At 30.3% G+C, this 20,365-nt stretch overlaps 1 protein-coding gene across 2 annotated transcripts in view; it reads left to right on the top strand.

Moving 5' to 3' along the window:
* The window catches only part of LOC126851548 (neuronal acetylcholine receptor subunit alpha-7-like), a 167,698-nt gene that overhangs the window by 134,036 nt on the left and 13,297 nt on the right, over window positions 1-20,365 (top strand). The window lies entirely within an intron of this gene.

Below are 20,365 nucleotides of genomic sequence, written 5' to 3'. Positions count from 1 at the left end.
GAGGTAAATGCAACGTGCAATGGATAAAGTAGAGCGCTGGACCAACTGGGTCACGCGCATTAAAAACAAAGCCACCGCCACCATTTAAAGAGAATCAGGGAAAGTATCTCCGCCCCAACGGGATAATACATTGTCGGAAAACGCTTGCGGCCACACCATTGTCTTTAAGTAGGTAATGCATCGGGTGTCCGTTGCCATCGTCGTCGTATTTGTCGAATTAAAACTTCGCCTTGCGATGCATTAGTAGAAACGAATGGCTGGCAAACTTGCCGGCGAAGTAAAACGTTTAATGGTAAAATCTTTACGCGGTCGTCGAGCAAAAACTTTGTCCGTCGATTTGCGACTTTGATTGCCCGACTCTGACTTTCGTTTTTATCGAATTAATCGCACAATGTAAGACTGATTCAATGATAAAGATATCTATTAGTTCTTCGTGATAGCTGACACGTGAATCAATTTAACGCGACTTAAGAATCTATTAACGCGCGTAAAATAAGTCACAGTTACGATAAAGCGAATTTAATAAATTAAATTTTCAAAATTCCTAAATTTTTATCCGGCTATATCAATTATTGTTTTTTATTTGATCTTTTTGAAAACTATAGCCTTTATACTCATGACGGATGACATGAAAAGACATGAAAAAGAAAAGAAAGGCAATCTAAATTTCTTATTTAAATATTTTAAAGCGTTTGAATATCTTCGCATGGCAGTCGGAATTTCAACAAAAAATCTCTTGATTTTTATCCGCGGGACATCAAGTATATCCCACAGGCGGTGCATCAAAAATTGTGCACATTCACATTTTTCCGCATTCAGTTCACGCTCCACGCGTTCGATTATTCATTCAAACCATTCGATGCTTTTGGACTATTTTGCTTTCCTGATCCTATATTTCGTTTATCTTGTTGACGATGACCCCAATGAATGCCGTGTCACACGTTATCTTTTCATCAAGTATCGTCCACAAAAAAGACCAGCAACTATCGCAAAATGAAATTTTGCCTTTCTTTAAGCTTACCTCGACTTTACTTTACTAAACCTTTAAATTTATTTGCAAGAACTTGATACGTAATAATGTCGCTGTTAGTGCGGAAACTTGCAAAATCTAAATTACGCAGTAGTGTAATTACATTGTACAAATTTTAATGTTATAGTCATATACAATAAAATTTCTGTTTTAGAACATTATTATTATAATATTTTACCGTCCAAAAATATGTGTAAATCAGAAAATTAAACAACAACTTTGAGAATTACTTTTCTTTACATTGTTGAAAAAGATATCTCTACACTATACAAGAAAATAGCCCTAATTCTTGTGTCATTTTAACCGTCAGTTATCTCGATATTACTTAAAGCAAAAACAATTTGTCTGCAGTGACAGCTTTCGATGCTTTTGCAGTTCCTTTTACAAGCTGTCGCCAAGAAGAAGAGTAGACCGTTGTTTGATATTACGCTTACTTACTCGTCCGTCAATCCATCAAACCGGCAATTTTTCATGAATCACTCGGTGCACGGTGAAGGATGGCGGCAAAAATTCATTTCGCGGCGAATGGCCCGAGCGAAAACGCGCGTGCGGCTGATGATTTTTTTTTTCAGAAAACTGCCATAAACGAAAACAACGAACCAGGTGAATTTCCAACAAAACAGGCAAGGTTTTGTATAGAAAAATATAACGAATCTCTCGGTTGCATATCAATTGTGATAAATGCGCGCGTTTATTTTCCGGGAATATCTGTCGAGATGTCAAAAGTATATTCCTTCGACGACGCGAAATATGATATTGGTGACGCGTTTATTGCTATGTTTAAAATTTAAAGCGATAAAATTATAAAGAATCTTAGCTAATAATAAATATGTAAACCGACAATTTTTTTATAAATGATGAGAATTTATATGATTTTCTTTTAATTTTATCCTATTTGCAAATCAAAACTAGTATAAGTAAAATATTTATAAGCAAAATTTATAAAAATCAATTATAAAAGAATAAGACAATTAATAATATATAAATATATAATGTGACTAAAATATTGGCATGATAAGCAAATGAAAAATAAGAAAATGAAAAGAAACATTGTCAATAACAATGCCATATCATGATGTCACATTAATCCACAATCCACAAACTAAAAAGAACGCGAATGTGCATGAAACAATAAATCATAAAACATTGTACGACAATGAGTTAATCCTTTGAATAACGGGAACGTGGATTTTGCAGTGGTGCATAAACGCGAATGAAAGCGTATCGGTTTGCACGCTGCAAGGTACGCTTCAACAACTTACAAAAATTAAGTTGTTTTTGCAAACAATGTTTTGCTAGAGTTGACATTTTTAAATAAACGCAGCACTTAAGTGTTGCGCTGGCAACGCAAAAGAATCTGACGCGATTCGCTCCAGAAAAGCTGCCATGTCAGTGTAAATATTTCACGCATTCAACATTAAAAAAATGAGATTAATTTTTCCTACTATTTAGATTATAATACTGTTACATATATATAGTTTACATTATAATTTTATTAAGAGAAAGAAACATGAATATAATTATAAAAAGTGGTAAACCATATAAATAAAAAATTTTTGTAATTCATATATTCCGAATAAATCCGATTCTCTTACAGTTTCAGAAATGAAAAATTTATTAGATTCGTATTTCTATAATTTTTGCGACAATCAAAGCTAAAAAAAGCCTATATTTTCAAAAATAAATTTAAATATGTTACAGCAATTGCGAAATCAGCAAAAAAAGTCATTTTTTCTAAGATATTATTTTTGCGCGAATATTCGTGCGTTACATTAACATCAAATATATTCGCGAAAGATTTTACAGCTCATAACGACCGACGTCATTCAAATAATTTTATGGGCCGAATGCTCACGGGATAATGCGTTTCGCTTTTTAAAAGCGATGATTTACAATCGCTTTATATTCATTAATCGTGATCCCTAGCATCTGGAGTATATCTAACGTTTTGCGCGAATACAACCATACTTTATGCTTCCACCCGGGATCAAAGGAAAGACGAATAGTTTAGTAGACATATTACTTCCCGATGCGATCGTCGTGAATTAATATTTCAGGCAAACGCATACTCTCTCGTTTCCGTACGACGTCGATAACTTCGGGGCAAACTCATACGCATCATTCGCGTATCGTATAAGTTCACGTGCAAGTGTAAATCATTCGTGTTATCCGCGAGAGAGAACGCAATGCTCGCAACGACACTTCTCTTAAGGAAAAATTGCATGATAATGATATGGCATGATATTACGAGCGAATTGGAAACATTTTAGACGATGTTGTAGCATTGAAAAGAGATTGAAGACGCGCGTATTCATTGTCAAACAATATCGAGAAATTATCTTGAAATAATTTTTTCGACATGTTTCACATTTGCTACATTAAATTCACCCGCGATAATCTTAAAGTTCTGAAGTAATGCAGTAATATACTGCATTCTGGAAGTGAAAGTCGTCAAAGGACGATCTGAGGGACTGAATGTTGACCGCGATGGAACGTCTGTTTCTTAGTGCACTTACCAGAACCTCGTCGACTATGAGTGGGAACAGACTATTCTGCTGGCTGAGGATAAAAAAGAGTCTGCCTCGCTGTTCAAAAACACCAAGAAAAATGTTTATTTCTTTCAGCCTTGAGATTATGATATATCATAGAATACGCAAAGACGGAAGAGAGAAAACAGGATTCCTTTATAAAAATTTTATGACCCTCGTGCAACCGACTATCCATTCCTGTCATAACCGACTGTTCGCATATATATATATATATGTGTGTGGATATATATATATATAATATACAAAATATTCCTTTCAAATATGCATATGATATATATATATATATATATATATATATATATATATATATATTACAAAAATATTCCTTTCCAAATATACATATATATATATATATATATATATATATATATATATATATATATATATAGTGTATGTATGTATGTATGTATATATATTTGAAAAATAAAAAAAAGGAATATTTTTGTAATATTCTTAGACAATTTAATCGATTTTGAATAAATTTATTTACAATATTTCAATTAAATTATACAATATTTTTTAAATTTATTTTTTAGTAAATTAGTTTAAATTATTAACGTAAATTCATGCAACTCATACACAGAACGCATAATTTTGAAAGCATGACTGTAAAAATATAATTTCTCATATAATTCTTTATTACGATAAGCATAAGCTCAATTAATTGTGTGTAATGTTTCACATAAATTGATAAAAAAAAAAACTTTTTTCACATACTTGAAAATAAAAGCGAAATAACGGAACACCGGCTGACGTTTGTCGGATGAATGTGCATGCGAAAAAGCAATTTTCGACCATTTTCCGGACGGGAATAAGCCGTGATGAGACTGATTCGGATCGCTAGTCGGAGCAGTGGAACAAACGATCCTAAGTATATTAAACGCATTTCGTTCGTTTCGATACGATACTAGGATCGCCGATAATCGAATCTCTTCTCGTTTGCGCAATTTTCTGCTTTCCGCCAATTCGCATCCTTTCAATTAGATGTTAATGGCCAAGTTATCGAAATTATCCTTCCCTAAATTGCGATAATATCATGCAGAGAGGTGTGTACGCATGCAAATGTTCACAAGAAATATTGACTCGCCGTTATTGTTATGTAGTGTTGCATTACATTGTTAAAAAAAAATAATAGTATATAAGTATCATAAATAAATGATTCTTTTTATTATAAATATAAATCTTTCTGTTTAATGTATATAAATTTTATTTATCCGTTATATTTATAATAAGAAATAAATATGAAATTTGCAATTGGATGTATGATTCTGTAAAAATAATTTAGCTTTCTTTTCCAAAAGACTATTTTTGTTCATTTCTTTTATTATTTTCGAGACCCAGATTCATTTTAATAACGTAATGGCATGAAGACACTAATAGAAACTCAATATTGCAGTTAATTGCATTAAATTTAATAAACCACCGCATCGATGCATATACACGTATATAAGTCGATCATCAATGACCCGCGCCAAGATTCACTGCCACACAAGCAACCGCCAGGATTGGTAGGCAAACGCGAGGTCGTCCGCAATTTCAGACCACCGTCACAGGACACGGCAACGAGAGAAGTGTGTAGAGGAATAGTTGCTCAGAGAAGGATAGGAGGATGCATGCGCATATAAAGGAGATATCTGATTAATATGGCATAAATATCGTTTGAGGCGAGGAAACGAGAGATGATGGAGAATAAAGGGATGCAGATATAGGCATATCGATAGATAGTGAGAAATTGTATAAGAGGAGAAGGAGAGGGCGACATTTCGCGGCGCTTAATGCATGACAAAATGAGTTTACCGGCCGCGAAGGGATGGCAACGGGATTAGTATAGTAGAGCACACATATAATGAAGAGTTTGGTAGAATGGATGTGCACGAGGGGTCAGAAGGGTGGTTGCGAACGAGGCCGAGAGAGGGGTGAAGGGGGTTCGACTGCATAGGGGACTTGGAGTGGCGCCAAAGGCAATATGTATTAGCTATCGCGTATTTTGAAATTCAAGCCAAAGCAGATTAAACGCTATAGCGATCCCGTAACCAGTCCGTCAATCGTCCCTCACCCGCTAGTCTTTTACCCCGCCAAGCTTTCCTCTCTGTGCACCCTTTGTATCCTAAATCGCTCATGTCATGTTCTTCCATACAGAATGAATGTCAATTCGATATGCCTAAGCTTTTATGGCATTTCGGTCCATGAATACGCTCCGGAATGCGGTCGCATTTCAGTTGCGGATAATGTGCGCGTAAATTCGTCGAATTGGCCTGATTGAATGGGCCGTATTAGAGATTAATTATCGAAGCAATTGAAATTATTGTCTCTTATAACATTCGTAGAAGGTTGCCGAAAATGCGGATTACAAATTCCACAACTCAATATGTGTAGTTTGAGTGGCAAAATTATGAAGCAATGATGGTACACAATGGTGGATATATTTTGTAAAATTTTTTTAGCTTTTTATAAAATAAATTATGAAAATAAAATTAATTGATCATAAATATTTCTGGATTTTATAAAAGTGTTGTTATTAAAGCTTAATTAAAGTATTGTTATTTAATTTTTTTTAATCTAGTCTTTTTTTATATCTAGTTTTTATAACAGCTTATCATTATAAACTTTAGCACAATCGTATCAATATTCATTATATACATTTTAAGAAAAATCAATTTTATATCCCTCGAAAAATCTAATTCATAAGAGTAATAGCACAATTTTAATAATGATCTTAAAATATTTTTAATGTATCTAATATTTTGATATCTTTAATATATATCTTGATAATTAAAGCATGTGTAATTCAAAAAAATGTATGTACTATTTAAATATTTATACGAAAAAGCAAGGTGTAGATACTTTTTATCAGTTCGTAGAACTAGAAAATTAATGGACTTCATTATACATGGATTCCATGGATTTGCAGAATTAACGCTTTCCCCTATTCTGTTCTTTAATGAATATCACACAATTATTCAATCTCGAAGTTTCTTAATTAAGTTGAAAGTCCATCTAAGACTTTAGAATTAAGTGGGTTATAGAAATTCGTAAAATTTTACTACTTTGACAAATAAAAAAAAAAAAAGATAATAATGTAAAAATGCAAAAAAAAAAATTGTTTGAATTTCCTACAAACAAAATATTTTATAAATTTATTTTTCCATATTTGTGATAATTGCAATTCTAAATCCATAAAAAACAAAAAAGTTACTCTTCGAGAAACAAAAATAAATTAAATATTATACAATTAATGTTTGAAAATTTTGCATTACAAAATTTCTTTGTTTATATCGATATTATTTAATTTTAGTTACTTTTATTTATATAATCGATTATTAAAAAAATAATTAATTTAATATCATAAAATTATTAATTAAAAAGTTAATAAAGTTAGAATAAATTTGATGCTAATAGTAATCAGTTTCTTTCAATTTCAATTATTCATTTATGCTCTGCCAAGCAAATATCTTTGTTCAGCGTCAATGAGAATGCTTCAACGAGACTGTCCACAATGCTGCATTACCAAGACTCGCGATTAAACCAACGAGCATACCGACGTCTTTCATGATATTTCAATTATCTAACCCGCCCAAGTGCGGTTATCTATTCGCATAAAGGAAGGGTGAGGTTACAGTTGTTCTATCACAGTCGACTATTATAACCAGATCAATTTGCTCAAACGTAATAGTTGCATTTCAAGCAATTAACGCGACTCTAGTTTCTCTCTTCTACAAAGCTTGATTTGGCTAAGAAACAATATAACAGAAATATCGCTAATAGCATTCACCACATTTAATCTTTATAATATCTTTTTAATATCCCTTTAAAATTTTTAAATATAAATAAATCCAAAATTTAACTACTAGTTACCTACGAAATTAAATTAAAAAATGATAAATTAATCATGATCTTGAGTAACAAGGTATTAATAAAAATATGCTTCTATGCATATGATGCTGGATTAACACATTTGCTTTCTATTCCAAAAGCATATTTGTTAAAGCATATTGTTGAAGCATATTTTCTGTTTATTCTTTACACTAATTTGCAATGTTGGCAGAAGTCCTTTTGATATTTATAATATATCAAAATATTTAAAAAATCACGCGGTAATATATCGTAGTACAATATATTACATTAGCATATCTACTAACAGCAAACGCTTTAAAACAAGCTTCTGTAACGAACAATCGATCAATTATATAAAAAGATTTTCACGATTCTACTATCATCAAAAAACGCATCTTTTGTCAAACAGAATGCGACCGACTATCTGTGCCGATTTTCGTCATTTTGGTCACTAGTTATTGGGTTCTAAATCAATTTAGTCGAACCGTTTGATTTACTAGTAATTACATATTGGGAGAACAGATCGCGCTTCCAGAACGGTCGACAATATATTGGCGGCAACTCGTACCCGAAAGTCCGATTCGCCAATATGCAATTTCGAGTGCAACTGCTACCTCTCATTCCCTCCATTCTGTCTCCCCTCCTTTGTGTTTCTCACAAAATCCACCCGCCTATCTCGCTTTCCCTCATTCTATTTGACGAATATTAAGTGGTTTTCGGGTCTCGCAAGCGCGAACAGTATCGGAGATACCATGGATACAATCGAGTAGCTAGAATTTATTCTGCATGCAAGATGAATGCGATAGATATATGATTCGCGATAAATTATAGCGCAAGAATGACAACGAGGTTGATGCAGGATAGATGTATTCAACACGATTTCGCTTTCGCCGCCAGTATTTTTGTCATACGTGACGAGTAGTTCAATTTTTTTAATTCAATTTTGTACATGAGATGTTCGAAAAGAATAATAACAATATAAGTACAGAGATCAGAAGATATTAGTCTTTTAATAATCATGTGCATCTACTTATCTACACATACATTTCATCATCTTAGAGTCTTTTAACATTTAAACATTGATAATAAATTTTAAATTATAATAGTAGAATAGAATGTAATTAAAAATTTTTAACCACATCTTTTTTTAATATTTGTTTTTCTTAAATGTATTAATAAAAACCCTGCAATTTAAGTCATGAATAATATATCTCCTAACAATAATTAATTTTTTATGGTTAATTGCATATGAAATTTATATATGTATCAATTTTTTTCAAAGATAATATAAAACATTTTTATATTATAAAAATTATATTATAAAAATTGTACTTACGTAAACATTTCTGGAGAATCGTTCTGTCATTTTTATCACATCTCTATTGCTTCATTCATATAATCAATTTTTATATCAATTTTTTCCATTTTCTTTTTATATACATTTTTGTGGCTATATAATTTTGTACATTTAATATTAATTAATATATTAAAATGTTTTTTATAAATGTTGAATTTTGAATAATACTTATATGAAAGATTATATTTAAAAAAAGAAAAGTATGAAGAAGAATCATTTTTTAATAAATTTAAAATGTTCTTTGATCAATATTAAATATTTTATAAGTCAAATACTTTTCATGTTTTAAAATAAATTTTAAAATTTCTAATTTGTGAATAAAATTAATTAATTATTTTCAATCAATATTAATTTGAAACCGCAATTAATATTTCTTTAAGATATATTGAATGATAACAATAAGATGTAACAAAATGATGATGTATCGAATCATAAATCAATTTTATCACTGATGCCTAAAAAAAATGACGTGAGATCCAAAATCAAAAACTTTCCGTGCGATTAATATTGTTGTCAACATGAATTTTTCATGTTATTGATATGTTTTTACAAATTATTTATCTCTATAAATATCTAGTTATAATATTTTATCAAAATTATCTTTAATGTAATATTTATATTAGACATTATTTCAATAAATTTTCAATATCTGACATGTAACTGATAAATAAACTTTGACTAATCTATAAACTTAAACTAATAAAAAATATTTTTTTATTTTGCTAAATGTTTTCTAGATCTCGCGTCAATTAATTTTGCTTCAAATATATAAAGTCAAGTTGATAATAAATATGGATAAGCTATGAAAAATTAGGGTAAAATTGTTGCACATTGTAAGAATAAATTTATTATAATTAATAATAATTAACAATTTTTTAAAAAACAAATTAATTTTTAATGAAATAAGTAAAAATATATTATGCAAATTGAAATATTTTTTCTTTTATAAATATTTTGACATATTTGTATGTATACTGACAACCATATTTAAATATATTATTTTGTATGTAATAATTTATAAAATTTAACCCTGAAAACAATTTTATATAGGGAGTTAAGGGAATATAACTTTTTAGTTTAATTTTATTATTTTTAATTTAAAAGGAAAAAAAATACTTAATTATTAACTATTTTTTTTTGTATCACGTTTTTCATATTTATTAATTTTATTTTATTTCATTCATTATAATCATAAACTCTATTCTGATCTTTATTCTGATCTGCATTGTCCATAAATACTATAAAGAATTTATTATAAATTTATTATTATTCATTATAAAAAAAAATAAAAACTCTCTTGAGATATATTCTATAAAAGTGTTTTATTGCTTATAATCACATGTATTGATACTCTTTTTTTTTATATTTTATTATTTATCTAAGCATTAAGCAATAATTTCAAAAATTTAATTGATTATAAATTTTATATTTTCAATAAAATAATTAAACAATGTAATTAATTAAAAATTTTCAATTAAAATTGTTTAAATAATATTAATATAGTCTTATAGTATATGTTCCTGAAATTCTTGCGCCATATCTTGATAAAAAATATATGTAGACAAATATATATATATATATAGACATGTAATTCTGCAGATATATATTCCAGGGTTAAATTTTAGCGCTAATCTGTCTTAGCTTATCCATTTTAAGACAATAGATCTGTATGATATGATATTATAGTTCTCTCTTATTATGTTATTATGTTATTCATTCTGATATATTTTATAATATATGTATAAATATTTCATATGTAAATTTGATATATATATATAATTTTCTCAGAGATCCATTATCTTAGATTAATAAATATAATTAGGTACTCACCAATATGATGCGCAGCAGCTTATATAGTTGTGGTGGGAAAGTTGATCTGTAAAATATAAATATATTCAATTATAACAACATCAAAAATAATTAATATTTCAGAAGATCATTGCACGTATCGAATTTTCTACTTGTTATGTATGTGTGCACTATATATATATATATATATTTAGAAAAAAATTATAATTTAAAAATATTTCATATATATATATTATTGTATTACTCAATAATGTGTAAAAAATTACGCATGGATTGTGTTATGCGACCATCACGGAGGCAAACAATTATAGTTCAGCAAGAAATACATAAATAATAAATTACCATTAATTATATTTTTTCTCCGCCACAGCTCGATGCTTTTCTGGCCTCCTCTTTTCCTCCTGCCCCTTTATTGCTCTGCTCCTTCGTAGCACTCGTAAAAGCACGTTAATTATTGTCACGACGAACGCGCGATACTTTAATCGGCACTCCCGATATTATTTACATACGCGACGCGCATTTTATTATACTGCGACGAAAGAATAACGCGAAATACATTCGCACGATTCGTGAAAACGTACGTTACGTCTCGCGAATTAGCGGGAAATGATAAATCTCGAGCGGAAGGAACGCGCGGCCAACTTCACACGCGCACGTCATCACCCCGCGGCGCCGCTACACCTGTTGCTACTACGTACACTTTCTCGATTTTGACTAATAAATAATATATGCCCACTACCTATTATTGCATTCAAAACTATAAAGATATATTTAAATTTAATAATTGAAGAAACATCCATCCCTAATATGATAAAAATATAGTCTTGCCTATTATCGCGCGATAGACATTGCCCGACAAAATCTCTTTCCACCTAATCGCTGACATACAAATATTAGATTTATGTATCGCGCAATTAATATTATATACGCGACTGTACATATACTAATCATACGATGCTGTTCGCCTCGAAATCCATTCTTTTCGTACGCGAGTTATACTGCTATTGACCATAAATGAATGTCGGCAATTACGTGCGATATGATATATCATTATTGAACGCAGGAGTTCATAATTACGCATCTTAAGACGCTTATTGTAAGAAACGATCGTATCTCGCATCTCGTGATACTTCTCGCGAGCACGTCTCGAAAGGTTATGACGACACACGGAGCGCGGCTCGCGTCTCTGTCTATTGTCTACGTTTGTCTACTCTACCTTCGCCGCACGAATGACGTCACAGTGATGGAATGTAAACAGTAGCGCGCAACACGTCGCAAAAAAACGCGCGCTCGGTGGCACTAACATAAACTTCGTCACCACAAAATATTTTGCGTGCTATCATTATTAATGTATTGCGAATATACAGAGTGTAAAAATTAAACAGTTAAAACTTCTATTTTCTATCATGTAGTATTATAAAACGAAACGTCATAGAGAAAAATAATATTAACAAAAGATGTTTATTTTTAAGTCCTCTATTTTCTTTCATAGTTTATCGGTCTATTTTTTTATACCTTGTATGTAAAAGAATAGACTCCCCCGAGACAAACGGCGTCATCTAATAAGTACATATAGTTGCAATTACACATAAATTTATACTTTAATTTATTGTGTTATACACAAGTAACTTGTGTCGCGCCGCGAATATTTGCTTACTTTTAAATTTAAATTAATTTTTATAAGGGGCTACTTTCATACGTGTGCTTATTTTATCTCGTTAACGTCTAAGATAACGATTAATTCCATTCGATTAAGAGCGTTATCAATGCCTAATGAAAGTTGCTTGAATTACTTGAATTATTTCAATGAGTCTGTTGCAATAGATATAAATGAATAAATAAATAAATAAATAAATAAAAATATATATATATATATATGTGTGTGTGTGTGTGTGTGTGTGTGTGTGTGTGTGTGTGTGTGTGTGTGTAACTCTGTGTGTGTGTGTGTGTGTGTGTGTGTAATGTGTGTGGGTGTGTATGTGTGTATATAGGTATCTTTTGCCTCTATATTTAAACTGATTTATGTGTCATCCAGATTTTTTTTTAGTTCTATAACTAAATTTATGCATTCAAAAATGGGTCATAATAAGAAGCTCGGTAAAAATCGATAAATTTTTCGCAAGTGGGTTAAATACTTTATGCTTTATTAGAGCACTCTTGTGGTTTTCGTCATTGCGCCCTTCTCGACGGTACGCATTATGCGCAATATGCAATTATATGCCTTTGCTGCGAACGTAACTGCATAACTACCACCGAGATTAAAGTGCTCATCAAGAGATATATCTTGTCACAATTGCAGTACGTGCTATGTATGTAGGTTGATGAGATCTTTACGTAATAAAATTTTTTTTTAAATGCAGAGTATTATCATGAAACATCAACATTTTTAAGAATTTTACATACATTATATTTAAGAAAGAGAATTGTTAATTCGAATTAGCGTTACATGAAAAACTAAAATTTACAAATAGTCAATATAAATTATTGAGATTTTATTATTTCGCGTTCTACACAAAGTAGTTCTTTTTAACATAGATCAAATCTTTGATATAAAAATCGAGCAAATAATTAAAAATTGACGTTTCTATCGATGCCAATAATAATCGTGGAAAACCATAATATCATTCACAATGTACAATTCGGTTTACGATACAAAACAGAAACTGGGGATTGTGGTAATTGCGATATTGAAAATAGGTTGTTTCCGATAGTCTGACAAGAGTTATTCTATATTAATCTGTCGGGAAATGCAATTGGCAATCCATTGGTTTGGCTTTGATTAAGTTTAATGGCATAGAATAAGCCGTGGTCTTGTTCATATCAAGAGAAAATAAACACTTCTCGAATATATATAATATAAAATTATTCTTCAAGATTATATATACATATTTATATAAAAAAGGTATATATATATATATATATATATATATATATATGTATATATTAATAAAATATAATATTATAAAATATATAATGTTAAATAAGAGTAAAATTATTAAAAGTTAATTTTTACAAAAGAGTAACATGAGCTAGTATGGTATCTCAGGAAATTTCTCGCTGAAATGTAAAAAAAACGCTGCTGCTATATTACTGATTATTTAAACTTTATAACACGCTACTGAAAGCCTGAATGTAGATCTCATTAAACATTAAACGATAACTATATTTCTTTTACATTTAATTATGCATTAAATACGCAAAGACATATTATATAGGTCTTGTCCACGCTATTTTTACATTTATTCTTTTATATTTTCATGAAAGACATCATTTTTCGAGAGGAAGTAATTTGAATATATGTATAATCCGAAGTCATTTCTTACCTTGAAACGTCGTCGGAATCTCGGTCACGAAATGATCCTGTGAATATCTTTGCAAACTATCTTGATAAGAAAGACTCTGCCAAATGTCAGGCAATAACGGGATAACGCGATTATATCCGCGAAGGTAATATCGTACGAGTGAGTCTCGAATCGACAATGGCTTCATCGTCACCAGACGAAACGACGGTTTAATTCAGAATGCCGCATCGCGGGATGATAATTGCTGCAATTATGGAAGATTTTTAATTATTATCGCCGGAACGCCAATAAATATATCAAGTAAAACTACGAGAATGATAAAGCGCAGCAAAAGCATAATGAAACGTTTGTTGAATACAAAAATCGGGAATTTTTTAGAATCTCTGGCGACAGAGTTGTCATCATGCAGAACATATGTTCGAGCAACCATAAATTTTCCCTATTAATTTCTCGTAATTGATGATTGCAAATACATCGACAATGATAATCAACGGTTGGTTCTTGTTTGACTATTAGTATGATTTGTCTCGTTAGTGAATATTACTATAATTCACGAATTATGTCGATATTTCGAATTATTTAGATTTGGGCAAAACGTGATTTTTACATAAGTCATTAATAGTGTATTAATAACATGTCGGCACATTTTGATCACAAACATCCATCAAATTGCGATGTGTTGGTAACAAAACCATATGATAATCAACTGTTCGTCTGCTTTTTGCAAAACGTTTTTAATAATTGAAAATTAATTTAATAATACAATATACATTCTAGAGATAATTTGCAATCATTAATTTTATTTTGTAATAATTGAAAAATTATTTTCAATAGTCATTCTTCACTTTATTCTATTTTTATCAGATCTCTTCATGTAATTTACACACATTGATAAAGAATATTAAAAAATATATGTGTACGAATAATAAAGTGCAGAAAATAATGGTGTGTATAAATAATGATAAATGAGATCTAAAATTAAATTTGTATGGTTTAAGTCTTTCTGTTCTAAAAACTTTTAATCAACTCATAGAACAAAAAAATTTGCAAATTCTATCGAAATATAAATTCCGTAACACTGTAATACACATGAGGTATTAAATGTAGAATCGGGAAGATTGAGCGTATGAGTGAGCGGAACGAGGATAACGCTTGCATTGCAAAATCAATATGCCCGCGTGGTCTTTTACCTCACACACTCATTTATTACTCTCTTGTTTGCCGCATCTCGTGAGCGCGCACGTTAAACGAACGTTCGCACAAAGTAACGTAAATGGCCGATCAATTTTTCTGTTTCTCAACATTTTTCTGCACGTATATTTTTCATGCAGAAATAAAAATAATAAAACTGTATGATAACGCGATGCAAAAAAAAAGCCGGAAGATAATAACCGTGGCTGTTTACGTAAGCTTTATAATGAATCTTCTTATAGGCTGATGATATTCGGCTAAAATAATTATATTGTTTCTCAATTTAATGCACGTGATAAATCTTTATTATTTTGTTTTTATAATATAAAAAAATGTAAATATAAATAAGAATTTTTTATAGTACTAGAGAGATTACATATTTAAATTATAAGTAGTAATTGATTCGATAAGATTTGTGACAATAAATTGCAATATGTTACATCATAAGTAGTTATCGATCCGTTATCGATAATGAAAATTTAAGCAAAAATTCATATGCGCGTCCAGTGCGTTCTTTAATTAATGCGATTTATTTAGCGGCAAAAACGAAACGAAAGACGAAACATCCTTCGTTATCGATGACGATGGCAGTGGTGATGGGTGTGGCACTGGATACTGCGCTGGATGCACTCGAGATGATTTTGCGGGGTAGTGAGTACGAGACGAGTGGTATAGAGGATGGATTCGAAAAGAATGAAATAACGGATTGGGTTGCGGCCAACTGGCCGTGTTCCAACCAATCCTTCGTCGCTCGGACGCGACTGAGACTATATTATGTATACCATTCAACCGCCTTATATTCGTAGAATTGCCCCGTTGCATCCCATTCAAAATCATATTTCTCCGTGAGATTGCGAGCAACTAGGGGGAGCGAAAAGGGAATAAGGTGTGTATGAATGAGCATGAGTCGATCCGAACGAGAGCCTCGTGACGTATTACATCGAGCGTTTGTAGATGAGAAATTATGTTCGCTCCAATTGGATACAATTACGCGCACGAGAAAGCTTTGATGGCATATTTTGTAACTTCAATGCTAGAATTGAGTATCTCTTAAACCGTGAATTTGCTTTTGCCGCAGCGATTCAAGTCAAGAATCATGTCTCAAGATGTATAGAATGCACGATGAAACTTTTTCTCAATAATGTATAGGTGCGTAGACTTCTCTTACAACCTTTACAATTCACAAATAATATTCCCGAAGTTATATACTCTTGCATCTCGGGATATTCGCGAACTTTCAAATGTTAAAAATACAATAATATTCCTCGAACTTTAACGCCATTCAACAGTTAGTACAACTTTTGCACTGATTCAATACTTTATTGCCGCATTCTCGAATACATATATTCATAATCGCACGTCTAAGCGATTTTCATTTATGATTATGCTTTCTCTTCAGGCGGTGTCTCCCAAAGGAGCGATTAAGAAACAAAAAGAATAAGGGATGATGGTATATATATTTCAGTGTGGGTGTGAATCGATTCGTAGGAACTTTCATTTCGGACCATTTCATTAAGAATTCCAGAATGGTACTCGGGACATTGCTATCGCGATAATGGGTTCATCCTTACGATAAGTAATATGGCGCACGTGAGAGTAATGAGTGAACTCGATGTAAACGAAGGGAATTCGATAAGTTGATATTGTTGTGAAAAATTATATCAATTATATAATTTGAGGGAATTTACATTGTATATATACATTTCTATAAATTTATGTACATTTCTATAATTAGATATAAACGGCAGCTTTTTTTATTTATCTTTTATTGTGATTTATAAGATTATTGTATAAAACAATTGCACAAATATATAAATCAACAATTAATTATCAAACAAAATATTTACAATTGCAATTTTTAATGTGTGATTGTCATATTAATTAATTGTATGTGTGTGCTTCTTTTGTGACATTTAATTGTCATTATTATTTAATTAATTTTGTTAAAATTAAAAAAAAAAGAAATTTGAGAGTTTCAGTGGCAACAGAATTATATAATTCTATACAAAACATACATACAAATATTAACATTGTTAAATAAATGGATTAGATAAATAGTCACTCGCCGGGAATAAAATTATCAAATAATTAATATTAAATTGCAAACTCTAAAAAATTAGGGATTAATTGGTAGTGAGTGTAATAATAAAATGTAAATAAATGTAATAATAAAAAAATAGAAAATAAAAATAATTAATATAAAAGTTGTTACAAAGAGATGAAAGTTTTTAGAATTATAATTAAATATGCTTTCTCGTTGAAAGTCATATTACTCATTGATTCTATTCCCGCGGGAGAGACTGGGATGGGATATAGTAACTCTTCGAGAATGAACGACTCACCTCGATTCGTGGAAATCTCGTGACGATTTCATTAAGTATTCGAGAGGGAGAACCTGAGGTTACCTCTTCTCATTATTAAGTGGAGCACATCCGGAATTGTCAGAGAATATAATCAAAGCGCTTATAAAATCTTTCCTGTAATATTATAGAAAACAGCGTTGTCATTTTATTTTTAAATTACGGTATATATAACAATTATTCCGTGTGTTGTAGTTATAAAATTCTTTACTAAACACAAATCAGTTTTGTATGTGTGCCTCTTCAAAACTTTTAGATAGATAAAAAACTTTTTGGTAGATATGAAATCTAGTATTTAATAGTACTTTTAAATTAAATATGGCAATTACATTTGCTATTTTTCCAGATAAAAGATGACAACCAGGTGAAATTTCACCAAGTGAAAATGTAATCTAGTTTAGAAGAATCTTAAATTAAAATCTCACAGTGTGCTTATTCTCACAATATTTGCACTGTCACGCGAAATAAATAATAAACTCACGAAGAATTTGCGACGCACACGATTTTAATAACTCAAAGGCGAAATAGTTGTTTTATTTTTATTATTATTCTCTTGGGCTCTTTAAGCTTCGGTTCATTCTAAGATTACATAAAAATAATGCAATGCCAACAAAATGCGATAATGCTAAAAGGCGCAATATACCCTCAGAAATTCCGCAAGCGAACTTTCCTTAGATCTTTCTCGTTATCACACAAGGCACGCACTCAAGGTAAAATACTCTATTTTGTAGAACGTAACGCGGTTTGAGTGCACGACCTATCCTACAAGTATTTTCTCGCCAATGCGAGCTCGTATACGTCTGATTAAATAAAGAAAACCGAATATACCTCGAGTATTATTAAAAAAACTAGGTCTACAGTATAATAGAATTTTTCTGTTTTGAAGAGGGAGGGGAGAGAGGATCGGTATTCTATGATTTTATTATTACATTTTTTAATATCAAACTAATTGTCTAAGATGAATTTTGTGGTCAACGATTTTAAGAGCAAAAATAACCTTATACTCGTTGATAAGATTTAATTAAAAGTCAATAAATCAAAGTAAATTAATTTGGAATTTTATTATTAATTGTTATATTAATTTAAATATTTGCTTGAATAAACAGCTACTACATTATTCTAATTAACACTTTGTATGCAGTAAAATCTCATTTGCTCGCATTATTAAATGTGCAAAAAGTCAGCCATATATGAAGTTGTTAAGAAATTTAAAATTTTTGGATGACTCCAAATTTACGAAGTAATAACAATAAGAATAAAGCGGCATATGATGAAAACAAAATGTAATTAAACTATTTAATCTCATGTATTCTTTGCGATTTGCTCTAGTAATGAAGACGATTAAATATTTTTTTTTATAGTGTAAACATAAAAAAAAATCAATTCTTCGAGGAAAGCTGCAAATATAAATATCGCGTCAATTGGCGTCCGAGTGTATAGGAAAAGTTGGCGTTTGTCTTGTTAGTTAAGGCAAATGGAACGTAATCGAAAGGGGTGTAGAACAAGTAAAGTGGGACGTCAAAGGCCTAGGGTACATTCGTCCATAATTAGCTTCTGCTAGTCTATTCGAGTCTACTTTAACGTGACGCCCGCTTGGAAGTTTAATCGTTCTAAGTTGCGGTAAATTCGAGGAGAGAAAGTACGAGAATTTATTTTTAATAAACATCTTAAGTAAGTATACAATAATGGAATCGAAGAAAAAATACTTTCCTTTGATAAGAAGATTTCTGTGATATATTCTTCCCTGTATTTTCCTGTGATTAGCTAAGAGAATTTATATATATATCTTGTTTATAAACAAATAACATGTATAAATTAATCTAATTACTTTTATAAAGAAAATATTAAGTATTTTTACATCAGCAACGTATAAAATATTTAAAATGTACATTATCATAATTTATTCAAAACTATATTTGCATATTCAATCTTGCAATTGTGGGATAACATGAAAACTCATCCCTAAGTTTTTGTACGAGATACTGAATTTTCTGTAAGAATTCTCTTCCACAATCTAAATTTTGAAGGATATTCTACAAAAGTAATGTTTGCTCCTTCGCAGTAATTTATTTTACGGCACGAGATGTCAGAATATATTGCACACTTAAACGCCACTCCACAGTTACGATGGCTCATTTTTACAGCGATTATTTATTATCAACATATTTTCTGAGTCGTGAATGTCGTGAAATTCCAGAGCAATTAATCATCGATAGCACAACATTTAATGAACCTAGATTGATATGTCAACATTTATAAATACAATTTTATATTAATAAATGTTATAAATTTATCTTCATTGAGAAAGTTTATTTGAATTTTTTGCAATTTGCAAAGTTATATTCATAGTTAAGATAATCATTATTTCTTTACAATAATTTTTATTTACTATTTTATTTATTATGATATTTGTAAAATTATACTTTTTGTATTTTAATAAACTAAAATTGATTATATAAATTTAGAAATATATTGTTATTTTTACACACATTAATTTTGTGAATAGACGTTAAAACATGCAAGAATAAATTCATTGCATTATATATTAATTATAAAAGAGTAGATAGTCGTTGCTTCCCTCCGTAAGGGTGAGCAGCATTAGGGACAACTGAATTATCTCTAAATTATTGCAGAGAAGGGATAAACCGACGGGTTCACTTCAGGGACATCAGTGCTCTGATATTAGGTTTTATGTTTACATGTTCTGTAATATTGTTTAGTCTCTTGGGTAAGGAAAGACAAATGTTTCACACGTGTCTAGGAATTATCTTAATCACGAAAAATGCGTTTGACATAACAAAATTAAATAAAGCACTATTGTAGATAGTGCCATTGCAATGTAACAAGATCACTTTAATAATAAAAGGGGAGAGGACTTTTCTATAAAATAAATAATAAAGGTAACAGAAAAAAATATTAAACAAGAAAGAGAA

Source organism: Cataglyphis hispanica, chromosome 8, assembly GCF_021464435.1.
Source record: "Cataglyphis hispanica isolate Lineage 1 chromosome 8, ULB_Chis1_1.0, whole genome shotgun sequence".
NCBI classification, from domain to species: domain Eukaryota; kingdom Metazoa; phylum Arthropoda; class Insecta; order Hymenoptera; family Formicidae; genus Cataglyphis; species Cataglyphis hispanica.
The sequence above is the reverse complement of the archived record's forward strand: the minus strand, read 5'-3'. Positions and strand labels throughout refer to the sequence as shown.